Source organism: Saimiri boliviensis, chromosome 6 (assembly GCF_048565385.1).
Source record: "Saimiri boliviensis isolate mSaiBol1 chromosome 6, mSaiBol1.pri, whole genome shotgun sequence".
NCBI lineage: Eukaryota > Metazoa > Chordata > Mammalia > Primates > Cebidae > Saimiri > Saimiri boliviensis.
In genome coordinates, this window is record NC_133454.1 from 57763832 (window position 1) to 57777715 (window position 13884).

General features: G+C 40.5%; 1 long non-coding RNA gene across 1 annotated transcript in view; it reads right to left on the reverse strand.

Moving 5' to 3' along the window:
• The window catches only part of LOC104650663 (uncharacterized), a 148829-nt gene continuing 134945 nt past the window's right edge, over nucleotides 1-13884 (reverse strand). Inside the window, exon 3 of the long non-coding RNA XR_012518048.1 lies at nucleotides 1-13884. This exon is cut by the window's right edge and continues 35587 nt beyond it. This is a non-coding gene — a long non-coding RNA (uncharacterized LOC104650663).

Here is a 13884-nt window from a genome sequence, read left to right on the forward strand (position 1 = left end):
TTTCTTTCTTTTTTTTTTTTTTTTTTTTTTTGAAACGAAGTCTTGCTCTCTCCAGGCTGGAGAGTGCAGTGGCGTGATCTCGGCTCACTACAGGCTCTGCCTCCCAGGTTCAAGTGATTCTCCTGCCTCAGTCTCCTAAGTAGCTGAGATTACAGGCGCCTGCCACCACACCTGGCTAATTTTTGTATTTTTCGTAGGGATGGAGTTTCACCATGTTGGCCAGGCTGGTCTCGAACTCCTGACCTCAAGCAAACTGCCCATCTTGGCCTCCCGAAGTGCTGGGATTACAGACATGAACCACCGCACCCAGCCATGCCTGGGTTCTTTGCCTTAGTATATTTTTAGGTTCATCTATGTTATAGCGTGTATTGGTATTCTGTATCTTTTTCTTGCTGAATAGCATAAATGCATTCCACTTTGTTTCATCACTCATCAGTTGACTGATGTTTGTGTGGTTTCCATTTTTTGGCTGTTGTGAACAATGCTGCTATGAACATTCATGTATACTCTTTATGTAGACATATGCTTTTATTTCAAAATATTGGATAGATTCTTGGGAATGGAATTGATAAGTCTTACGCTAAGTTGCCATTTAATTTTTTAAGACACTGCCAAACCATTTTCCAAAGTGGCCGTTTCATTTTAAATTCCCACCAGCAACAGATGAAGGCAACCATTGAGTTTTGAAATTGCTTCAGATGGTGGAATTGAAAGTCTTCAACTTCGGTTACATTTGGTTTTTGAACTGTAAACTTGAAAGAAAACTGTGAAATACCCAAATCATACTGTATACTCTTAAAGAGAAGGAATGATGGGAAATTAATTGAAATAATGAGGTTTAGATAAGAGAAGAGATTTGTAACAAATAAGTGTTCTCAGGGATAGCTTTTTCAGCTTTCATTTGCTCAAAAATTAAATCAACCAATTAAATAAAATAACTCTCCATAAAGATCAGTTAGATTTGCCATATAGATTATTCATTTACCAAAATGCACTTTGAGATTTATATAACAAAGACACTGGTTTCATTTATTTCATTCTTCCTTCTTTTAGCTCCACATCTTGGAAAGAAGAAATATTTTATGAGCTTCATCCAGTTTTAGTATTTACTAGTAAAGCTGAATTGAGCCCACGTCCACATGGGAAGCTATAAACTGTTTTATTTTGTTTGAGATCTTGAGACAAAACTCCTGCATCACCAAGATGATGCAGCCAAATCCTAAGATGCAAATTTAGTTGGAGAGAAAATTTAGGCTCTCTGTTCCACAGTTCATTAGTTCATTCATTCACTCTGGAAAACATCAATATGCTTCTTGAGATACCAAGACTCCTAAGGCATGGGCTATGTCTTCAAGAGAGAAATAAGCATGTCAACAGACTGCAGTAAAATATTACAAGTTCTATCATGAAAATAAATACAAATTGGGGAACAAAACCGGACACACAAAAAAGAATAGGTTAAGAAACATAATATATAATATATATGTGTAGAAATATAATTTTGACTTAAGATCATGTAAGAGGTAATTATTGGATTGCTAGATTAATTATTGGCAATTATTGGATTAAAGACAAGTAGATGTTTGCCAGAGAGACAGCCATGGGGTGAGGGGGGTGGTCATTCTATTTAAATGCTCTAGTAAGAGCAAAGGCCTGGAGCTGTTAAACAGCACAGAGTGTCTGGAGAAGTCCAGAATCCTGCAGTGTGTCTGGAGGCCTAAGGGACAAATGCGTGGATGAGGCAGAAGAGAAAGGCTGGTGAGAGCCTTATTTGTCTTAGCAAAGAGGATAAGTTATTCTATAGAAAACAGGGAGCTATTTTATGCTAGATCTGACATAAGATTTGGATTTTGCTCAGTTTATTTTGAATACTGTAAAGAGGATAACTCAGAGACCAATTAGAAGCCTGTTACAGCAGCCAAGCTAGAGCCTGAACGAAGGCGGCAGCAGTAGAAGTAACGAGGAGGCGTAGGATACGAGCCATGTTAAACCGTAGGATCTAGAGAAGCTATTTGGGGTGGATTACCACGAGCTCAGGCTCATGATGAGATGCAAACTTTCAGGTCCCATCGGCATGATTTATGGGTCTGGACTTTGGCCTAGGAATCTTCATTTTCATAAACATTTCAGGTGATTCTAATGCACCTCGACTGAGGATGCTGACCTGAAGTTTGTAAGCTCACAATACAGAACCACTGAATCTCCAGCAACCACTGGAACCAGGGGAATCAGGAGACTTGGGAATCAGGAGTAAATAGACGGCTAAATGTTAGGTGAACTTGTCTTTGCTAAATTACCTCCTCACTCTGGTTCAGATACTTTGAAAAAGAAAATCGTAATTCAAAGGAAAACAAATTGAAATTAGTCAACAAAGGCAACCACATTTAATAGAAATCTCTTTGCCCATAAGGTTCCAAAGAGGGTATCTCATACTCATCTAAAATGAATTTATATATCACCACATGGGTAAATAACATTTCTATGAACTAACTCAGTACAAAAATATTATTCTGCCTTAAAAGTATCTTCTCCTTCTTTCTCTCTCTCCCTCTCTTTCATCTCTCTATCTACCTATGAGACAGAGCTCAGTATTGTCTCTTTTATATCATAAACTCCAAAAGGGTAGAAACTCTATGCATCAAAAATCATGTTATTCTGGTGTGCATATGGAAAATAAGTGCAAAATAAATGCTTTGTGATGATGAATCTGCAAATATGTTGATGCTTTATTTGCATATTGCCATAGATGCTGAATGTATAATTTGTGTATTATGCCAATTTAAGAAAGTAGGGACTGTGCTGTGTTTTGTTTTGCACAATTTTAAAATGCAAAAACACCAGAGCAATAAATTAAACATTTTAACTAAGTGTTGTGGCATACTGCTGGTAAACTTCACTGTTACATGGCTCTGGTAACTGTGTGTCAAATAATGTCCTTATTACACATCTGCATTTACTAGAAGCCTGATAGAATACGGTTAGCCTATATCTGATCAACTTTTATTATGTCCCTCAACCAGAATGATAAATGTTGTCAAATACTATCGCATATATTTAGTGCCTAATTATTTCATGCCAGGTACTAAGTGCTTTATGTAGAAGATTTAACTGAATGTTCACACAGACCATAAATAGTTGATGTTATTATGAGCCCCATTTTACAGATGAGAAAACTAAGGCTTCAGACAGTTAAGTAAACATAGTCAAGGCCATGTGATAAGTAATTACGGAGTAAGAATTTAACTTAGATTGAGCAGAGTGAGCTCTTAAAACGAGTCCATTATTTCTTAAGTTTCCATTCTATGTGAGCAATTAAATAAGTGAATTTCATGTGATAGACAATAAAGAACAAAATCTGGAGTATAGAAGATCCTACCTCATGATGGTTATCTGTAGGAATCACCAACTGGAAATTCACCCTACCTCTCTTTTAGTGGTGTGATCGTCACTGTTTACCATGCCACTATCTAGGGAAGAGAAAGTCCTGATTTGTAGCATTTGCAGATTTCCGTGTTGTAAAGACTCTCACCACCTGTCCATTACTAAAAGTGGAGTTAGGAAGAGATCACACACACAACTGGCTTGCATGAGCTGCTGAGAGCTGGTTCCAGGATACCACAGTGCCTGTTCCCTCCTAAAGATCAAATTTCTCATCATCTCTGGACATGCCCCAGAGAACTTGCACCAAGGAGAAGATACTTACCTTTTTCTGTGGGAGGAGCCAGTGCATGGAGGAAGTGTGGTGCTCAACTATCTACATCAGAGTGCTGGAATGTACATGCCATCAGGCTAATTTTCATTAAAAAGTGATGACAGCTAAATATATTCCCTGACTCTGCAGCTAATAACTTCCTGACCTAGACCTCACTTGCTAGACCCACTCCTGAAACCAGACCGTACTAGCCCCTGTGGGGCTTCTATTATTGGCGAGCTGTCTCAACAGATGCAGGTCTAACCAAATCCATGTCGAATATAAGCATGCAAATTGGGAGATGAAAGGGAAAATTTTATGTGCTGAATCACAATCCACAGAGAGAAAAGTCAGAACGTAAGCAGCTGTCTGGAAGACAGGACACCAAAAGTCATTGTCATGGAGGTCACAAGCAGCACAGGGTTAATTCTGTCCAGCCATCATTCATAGCTATGCCTTTTGTATATTCATCTCCCACATTAAAAATCTTTGCCTCGCTGCCCTGTTATGAAGGTAGCGTATGTGTATCAAAGCATGGATTTTGCAGTGATACACACCTGAAGCATTTTATCTGCTTTTAACTACACATGTTAACACCATTTAATCCTCACCGTTATTATGCCCAGTTTATAGCTAAGAGAACTGAGTCACAAGGACTTAAGTGGAATTTTTTAAATTAAAACCAAAATAAGCCTAACTCTAAGAGCTGAGCTCTTTACCAGTAAGTCTAATTTCCCTGCTGACCAGGCTCTTCCTCTTACTTCAACAACCACACTCATTTCTTCTTCTACCCCTGTTTTGTTTTGTTTTTGTTTTTGTTTTTGTTTTCTGAGACAGGGTCTCACTCCCATTGCCCAGGCTGGAGCACAGTGGTGTGATCATGGCTCACTGCAGCCTTAACTTCCTGGGCTCAGGTGATTGTCCCACCTCAGCCTCCCAAGTAGGTGAGACTACAGGCACATGCCACCATGCCCTGCTTTAAAAAAATCTTTTCTTTGTAGTAGAGGTGGGGATCTTGCCATATTGCCCAGGCTGGTCTCAAACTCCTGGGCTTAAGCAATCCACCTGCCTCAGCCTCTTACAATGCTGTGATTACAGGCGAGAGCCACCATACCAGGCCCATTTCTTCTTTTAAGAGCTTGCCAAATGTTACTATCTCAGGCTGGAAACTCTCCCCACCTCCATCCCTTAAACCTCTCCAAGCTCCAGCAACTCTTTAAGGCTCAAGTAGGAAAGTCTCAACTTTCCTGTAATGTTTTCCTGGATGATTCTAACCCAGGTAGATATCCCACTCATATTACACATGCTGCCTCTGTACAATTGGCATTAACTTGGTGTTGCCTCAGTTGTACCCTATTTCATAACTTGTTTGTCTTATTTTCTGACCTAACATGCAAATTGTCAAGGGCAGAAACCATGTGTAGAACTCATAATGCTAAGTTCTAAGTAAATACTCAAATTTTAATTAATTAATAATACCCATTGATACCATAGGTCTGTTGATGGACTGAAGCTCTGCGTATTCTAGAACTGGGAATTCAACATTTTTAAAGGCTTACTATATGCTAAGCCCTAAGGTAGGCATTTTACACAATGATTTTACTTAAACCTATATGGCTGATATTGTGACTTCCATTTTACAGATTTTTTGAAAGGTACAGAAAGGTTAAGAAATTTGCTAACACATTATTAGACTGTGGCAGAACTATGACTTAAATGAAGACCAGTCTGACTCCAAAGCCCACACCACGCTGCCATGTAGGTCATCACCGCATCTGTGAATGAGTGCACCTACACAAAACCCCAGGGGATGGGGACTGCAGCTAACCAGAAAGAAATGACAAATGGTCCCCTGGTAATACATTCTAGGTTCTATTAATTCTAATATTCAGAAAGTTGTTCCTCATGTCTGACTTAATTCTCTCCTGCTTCCATTTCATGCTGTTTCCCTTTATTTTGCAGTCAAGCAGATGGAAAACACCTGGCTACCATTTCCTAGACAATATTCCTTCTTGGTCTAAAAAATTTCCTATGGTAGCAGCTCAACTTTATTTTGTGTAATCTAAAATATAGCCACACATCTTTTAGAGTATAGATTGTCCTAACTGATAGGCTTTCCTATTCAGGCAGAATTACAGCTGTCAGCGGAGAAAATGAGTGAGAGCTACTGGCAGGATGGGTTAATCCATGGTCGGATGCTCTTGGATCAACGATTCATGCTGAAACCAGCCATGAGAGCAAAGAAGCCAAGTTCATGGATGAAAAAATGAGGCTGGGAAGCACCATGCACCCCAGTTACCTGCCATTACCACTGGCCCCAAAATAGCCTTGGAGCCAGGACAGGGGGTGGAAGAATATTGAAAACGGGCAAGTAGGCCATGGCAGCCACTAATTTGGGGAAACCAAGGATGGGCAGGCAGCCGCCATCCCCTGGCATCTGGGGAACAAGGGCAGCTGCTCAGGAAACATAAAAACACCATAGAGGCCAGAGGAGGGGAGTCTTTCAAATGACAATGTTAAATGTTTGGAACCCAGTGGCTAAGAAGGACGTTGCCAAGTGTCACACTGAAAACAGGAAAGCTTTCCTGGGCCCTGGGTGTGGAGGCCACCGAACAATGAAAGGGGAAGCCTGTAAGAAGAATAACAATGACACGGAAGCCTGCTCTAGCCTGGTGAAATCCCTTCTGCAGTTCTTACAGGAAGCAAAACAAAAAACAGTCTGACCCGTGGGCTCGTCCCCGACGCCACACCCCCTCCTCGGTCCGCCTGTTGGGTCAGGAAGGGCAGCGGTGTGGCCAGCTCCTTAAAAAGGATTTTAAGAACAAAGCCTGTGCCGTTTACCTGCAGATCAAAGTTTGCTGTTAATCACATGTGTGTTGCAGAGGGCAGAGTGAGGACCGTTGCCCCTGCATTCCATTAAAAAGGGATTATGGGCTGTCTGACCAGGTAAGCAGTGTGATCTGTGAACAGAAACTTGTCCTTTGGAAGTGGGGGCTGAGGCAAAACAAAAGCCTTAGGAGACATAATCAGCAACCGTTCACTGCAGCAGGGCGGTGGCGCGGTGTCTGTGTTTGTGCCTGTGTGCAAGGGCATGTGCGGTATTTTCTGCTGTTGCTAAGATGGGTTCCCCCTTCACTGGTCTCTCGCCCAATCGAAAGGTAGCTGCTCCTCATTGGCTGCCTGGCTTTATCGAATGACCATGACGAGCTGGAGCGAGGCCCACCTTATTGGCTCACTCCTTGGCCCATTGTCAGGGGAGAGCAAATCAGACACCTAATCAATATTTTGTGAAGTGGCACTAGACTCTTAGCTAAATTTGCATTAAATTTCTCCCTGTCTGTGCCTTTGCACTCAGATAAGCATCATATTAACTTCGGGCATAGAGAGAGAGGGAGGCAATCAAACACTGTCATCCTTCAGCCATTTTGGATGTGTTTCTGAGTCTAGGCAAAAATCTTGGAGTGCGGAGCGTGCAACAGAGGAATTAGTCATAAACCAGATGCAAATCTCCCAAGCAGAGACATATTTAACTAGACTAGATTGGTGGTGGCCCTTCTAAACAAAAACTGACTCCCTCCCCGCCTCCCTTCCTTCTTTCCTTCCTATATTCATTCAACAATTATTTATTGCACACCTATTCTGAGTCAAGTTCTTCAGTGACCCTAGATTTATCACTGTGCCAGGCAAGAAATGTTTCCCTGCCAGGTCTTTCAGGGTGCTAAAGGGTCAGGGTTCCTCACATTTGAAATTACCTGGCTCTTAATAAAAAAAGAGGGGGCTCTGACCATCATCCATGGAATGAGATGGAACCAAAGTCCCACAGATGAAAGTCTCCTAAGTAGACAGATTCTGAATGAAAAATTGGCCTAGTAACCAGAGTTTCCCTAGAATTCTACATGAATCTCAGTTACAATGTGCATAGGTAGTGAGGTAGTGATCCTGAGGAAGAAAAAAAAATGGATATGAATACATTTCCTGTCTTTCACAGAGAAAACTGGCAAAGAAATTCCATATGCCCTGTATCTCCCACCACTAAGCAGCTGAGCTGTACCTGCACCCCTGCCCTCTGTGCTCCTTCCTGTTGAGATAAACAGTGAGGCCATGTTTCTATCAAAATCAACCCTTTAGATTGTGTACAAGACCCATCCCCATTCGCCCACTCCAGCATCCCTGTCATTCTCACCTTGTTCTCTTACATCATCAAACTTTCAAACTTCCCCTCTCTTCTGGTCATTCTCATCATCATTTAAAAATGCTGCAATATCCCTCATCTTTAAAAATAAAGATAATAAAGAAAATAACACAACTCTTTATAGATCCAAGGCTGATGTTCAGCTGGCACCCATGGGTACTATTATGATGATTGCTAAAATACCGAAAGACTTCTGGATGGGTTGGTGAGCACTGCTATCCTGAGCCTCCCAACTATCTGCCTCCTACCTTTTCCAACCCAGCCTCTTCTATGGGACCTCCGGGACAGCCTATAATCCAGAAACCAAAGGGTTAATGCAGGACCAGCAGGGCCCTCCAAGACCCTGCTCCAGCCCTATAGCCAGCATCCCTTCTGACTCCTCAGTGCCCATGCCACAGTTATTCTAATATCATCCCTGCTTTAGACCCAGCATTTTCTTCACGTCATTCCCTCCCCCTCCGCCATCACTTTCCTCTCCTTTAGAGTAAATCCTCTGAAAGCCTTGTCTATTCTATCTCCATTTATCTTTTTTTCTTTTTTTAAACCCATTTCAATCAGATTCTCTTTCCAATCTCTCTTCAGCATCACGTCTCTCAAGGTTATCAAGGAAACCTCCACTTTCCCGGATCCAAAGATCAGGCCTCAGTCCTCATCTTATTTGGCTTTGTAGTGTCACTTGACACAGCTAACTGATTCCTGTTCCTTAAAACATCTTTTCTTCCTTACTTTCTTTCCTTGTCTCTGAGATGCACTCTCTCCTGGCTCTCCTTCCCGTTGGTCTGCCTTTTCCTCTTCTTTTCTGGTTCCTTCTCACCATCCTGATCTCTAAGGCTGAAGCACTCTAGTGCTCAGTCTCTGAAATTTCATCGTTTTTCCTCTCTGCATTCACTCTTTGAGTGATCTCTTCTAGTCCCTTGACACTGAATACCATCTATATGCCAATGATTGTCAAATTTCTATTTCCTGCAACAATGCTTCTACACTCATACATCCAATTGCCCTCTGCACCTGCACCTGAGTCTATCATATACATCTCAAATTTTAATTGGTAGAACTGCACCCTTACTATTCCCTTCAAAACTTCTTCTTCTTCTTGACTCTGGTCTTCATTTTAGAAAGCGGTAACATCATTTTTTCTACTGCTGAAGCCAAAATCCTTGGAGTCAGCCTTGGCTCCTCACGCCACACTATAATCTACCAGCAAATTCTGAAGCTCTACCTTCAAATCAGATCCAGAATCTAATGATTTATCACCACCTTCCACCACAGCCATTTAAGTCCAAACCACTATCACATGTCCCCTTTATTAATGCAATAACCACCCAAAGGTTTGCCTTGCTGTCAGCCTGACCCCTTTTACAATCTCTTCTCTGCATATTGGCTGAATAAGTCTCTTCAAGTCAATTTAGGTCATGATACTCCTTTGCTCGAAGTTTTCAAATGGGTTTCATCTCATACAGAATAAAATTCAAAGTCTATAAACTACATTTAGACACTAAAAGGAGCTCACACTTTATTAGCTGGGTTCCAGCCTTGTTCCACAGTGTGTCCATTTTCCAAATATGTTATTCATCACACGGAAGACTGGGCAAGAATATAAATGTTTTATTATGCAAATCTAAAAATAAAACAAACAAAAACAAAATATTTGTGACCAAGTTAAATCTTAATGATGGTCACTTAAGAACTTCAACTTTTTATTTAAGGTTACTGTATTTCCTTAATATGCATTAAAATGATTTCATTTAGTTTCCACTCATACCATAAACTGAAATTAAATTATATCTGATTGTCAGTATACATATTGGGCACTCAAAATATCTACTGAATCAGCAAATGCTTAGAAAATAACCTTGCTATAGTAATCAAAACAGCATGGTACTGGTACCAAAACAGAGATATAGACCAAAGGAACAGAACAGAGGCCTCCAAAGTAACACCACACATCTACAACCATCTGATCTTTGACAAACCTGACAAAAACAAGCAATGGGGAAAGGACTCCCTGTTTAATAAATGGTGTTGGGAAAACTGGCTAGCCATGTGCAGAAAGTTGAAACTGGACCCCTTCCTTATACCTTACACTAAAATTAACTCCAGATGGATTAAAGGTTTAAACATAAGACCTAACATCATAAAAACCCTAGAAGAAAATCTAGGCAATACCATTCAGGACATAGACATAGGCAAGGACTTCATGACTAAAACACCAAAAGCGATGGCAACAAAAGCAAAAATAGACAAATGGAATCTAATTAAACTCCAGAGCTTCTGTACAGCAAAAGAAACAATCATTAGAGTGAACCAGCAACCAACAGAATGGGAAAACATTTTTGCAAGCTACCCATCTGACAGAGGGCTAATACCCAGAATCTACAACGAACTAAAACAAATTTACAAGAACAAACAACTCCATCAAAAAGTGGGCAAAGGATATGAACAGACACTTTTCAAAAGAACACATTTATGTGGCCAAAAAACATATGAAAAAATGCTCATTGTCACTGGTCATTAGAGAAATGCAAATCAAAACCACATTGAGATACCATCTCATGCCAGTTAGAATGGCAATCATTAAAAAATCTGGAGACAACAGATGCTGGAGAGGATGTGGAGAAATAGGAACGCTTTTACACTGTTGGTGGGAGTGTAAATTAGTTCAACCATTGTGGAAATCACTGTGGCAATTTCTCAAGGATCTAGAAATAGAAATATCATTTGACCCAGCAATCCCATTACTGGGTATATACCCGAATGATTATAAATCATTCTATTTTAAAGACACATGCACACGTATGTTCATTTTGGCACTGGCAAAGACCTGGAACCAACTCAAATGCCCAACAATGATAGGCTGGATAAAGAAAATGTGGCACATAAACACCATGGAATACTATGCAGCCATAAAAAAGGATGAGTTCATGTCCTTTGCAGGGACATGGATGAGTCTGGAAACCATCATTCTTGGTAAACTGACACAAGAACAGAGAACCAAACACCGTGTGTTCTCACTCATAGGCAGGTGTTGAACGACGAACACCATGTGGACACAAGGAGGGGAACATCACACAATAGGGTCTGTGTGGGGGGCTAGGGAAGGCATAGCAGGGGATGGGGAGATTGGGGAGGGATAACACTGGGAGAAATACCTAATGTAGGGGACAGGGGGATGGAGGCAGCAAACCACCATGGCAAGTGTATACCTATGTAACAATCCTGCAAGCTTTGTTCATGTACCCCAGAAATTAAAGTATAATGAAAAAAAATTTTTTTCAAAATTCTAAAGAAATAAAGAAAATGACCACTTTTTTTTGAGACAGGGTCTCACTCTATCATCAAGCCTATAGTGCAGTGGAGCAACCACGGCTTACTGTAGCCTTGACTTCCTAGGCTCAAGTGATCGTCCCACCTCAGCCTCCAGAGTAGCTGGTACTACAGGAATGCACCATCACACCTGGCTAATTTTTGTATTTTTGTAGAGTTGAGGTTTTGCCATGTTGCCCAGGTTGGTCTTGAACTCCTGGGCTCAAGCTGTCTGCCCACCTCAGTCTCCCAAAGTGCTGGAATCACAGGTGTGAGCCACTGGACTTCTTATTTCTTACCTGCGATGATGATAATGATAACCACAAATTGAATATTCCATGTAAGGTATGGCATTTTACATATTTAAATACTTACACATTTTCCCAACAACTTTATCTCCATTCTAAAAGTGAAGCTGCAGTTTTGTGGCTCAGAAAATTTGATGCCTTACTCAAAGGATAGTACTTACTACGGTAAGTAACAGAGTTTGATATTTAAACAATGGTCTGTGTGGCTTGTGCTTTTGCAATAGCCATATCATGGTGAGCCATTTATAGCTGTAATACTTTTGTCTTTATCATTATTATCTCAATAAACTCTAAAGATCACTGACAAGTGAGAAGCTGATATTGCTGTCCTCAGTCTGTGAATGGGTATGCTGAGCTCCAAAGAGCCTCAAGCTCAAGTAAGAAGAAGAAAACCCCAGTCCTCTGTTCCCATCTCCCAGTACATTTCCACTAGTACCTTGTGCTACTTGACCTATATTCTTCTTAGTTAAGTGAGTGAATTGGATCTATTTACCCTTATAGCTTCAGAACAGATTTCCTAGAATCTATCAGTTTGTAAGTCACCTTTTTCTTATACCTTGCTCTACAATGCCAATTCCCCATGGAAGTCTACTTTCTGAAGATGTTCTCAAGCCCATGGGGAGCTGAGCTCAATTTACTGATTTTCTGATGTCAAATTCCAATCAGGTATTTGTTTTTAACATGAAAAAGAAACTAAACAAATTCAAAACTGTTCACATACACTGCATATTCTGACATAACCCAATAAAGAACCACTTTATTGAAGCTAGATTTAAGAACCACTTAAAGAACCACTTTCTAAAGAACCTAGATTTCATAGTATTTTTTGAGAATTAAGTTTCTGTGAACTAATCATGACTTCCCTATTTGCCCCAAATATGCCCCTTTTGCCTGTAGCCTCTGTGTTGAGTGATTCTTCTGTCCTTGGTCCAGGGAAGAGCCAAAGAGGGGAGAATCCTATTGAGGAATCAGAACAATGGAGTGACATTGTGTAGCCTCTGCCACATGAAGGCTGATCTTCTAAGTCACATAAATATAAAGCCCCAGCTGGCCAAGTGAATCAGGATACAAGTGAATCAGGAGATACATAGGTTCATTTCAATTCTCTAAAGAAAACAGAAACTCATACAAAGCTCTGCAATGGGGTCAACTTCATGGGTTAAATAAATGAATGAATGGTCATTCAGTCATTCAACAAGTACACCTGCTGTTTTCAAGTCACGGCTCTGAAGGGAAATTCTTTTTAAAGTTCTTCATTGTATGTACAAGTTACATATTAATAGCCACTTTGATTGAATGTTGCTGCTAGATGCTTCAGCACTTGGATACCTGGACATCCTGCTGAAGGAAACTCACCCTGACAATCAGGGTTAGAGAAGCAATAGTATAGTAATACATCCTTTTCATACAGTCTGCAGAAATAATTTTAACACATGTAAAACACAGTCATCACTAATGAAACAAGTAAACCTCTTTTACATGAATTGCTAATATTATAGTCTGCATAGAATAAATATTTTCAGACAAAGACAAGCCCAGTAGTTGCACAAGCTAAGCAATCCCAGTGTATAGTCTAGGAATTTAAATAAGTGCATTTTTAAGGTATGTTAATTCTGGGTTGGTTTATTAAAATTAACCTTGCAGATGATTTTTCAGAAATCAACCAATTTCCTTAAGATGAGTTATACCATTGAAATATAATAGTCAGATGCTGTCACATTCATAGTTAACAAGCTTTCTTCTAAGTATTTTTCATGTGTGTAATCTGTGAACGTAAGATTTCTGAGGGTACATTACAGTAACTATAATAGCTTCTTATCCTCCAGGGTTTTATCAATCCTGAGTATAGAAAGGACTCTTGTACAAAGTTCAAAACAGAAATAGATGATCTCACTAATGGGAACACTTCTATGGACTAGAAAAAGGTTACCATGACACCAGGGACCAAGGGCATCTATAACACATTGGGGACCTACCAATTCACATGATTCAGAGGGAAAAGGAACTGGGTAGGTCTCACCCACTTCTCTTGGTACCTCCGTGAAACCTGCAGGGCTCCACAGAGAACAGTTTGAAGACTGCAGACATAGCCTACCTTCTTCGTTTCTCAAAAAGAGAAACTGAGACCAAGAAAGACAAAATGACTTCTCCAAAATTATGTAACCAACTGTTACTGAGCTGACATTTGTTTCCTGTTTCCGAAGACAGTACTTTTCCTTATCCCAGACTCATCTCAGTTTCAGAATTTACTGCAGTCTCCCTCCTGCAACCTTTCCTCTCTATTTTAGGCAACCAGAGCAGGCCAGGTTGGGACTGAGCCACCCAAAGCCACTTGTCAGTGCCAGCCTCCCACTGAGCAACGCTAACCCCAGCATCTGTTCCTGACTCCC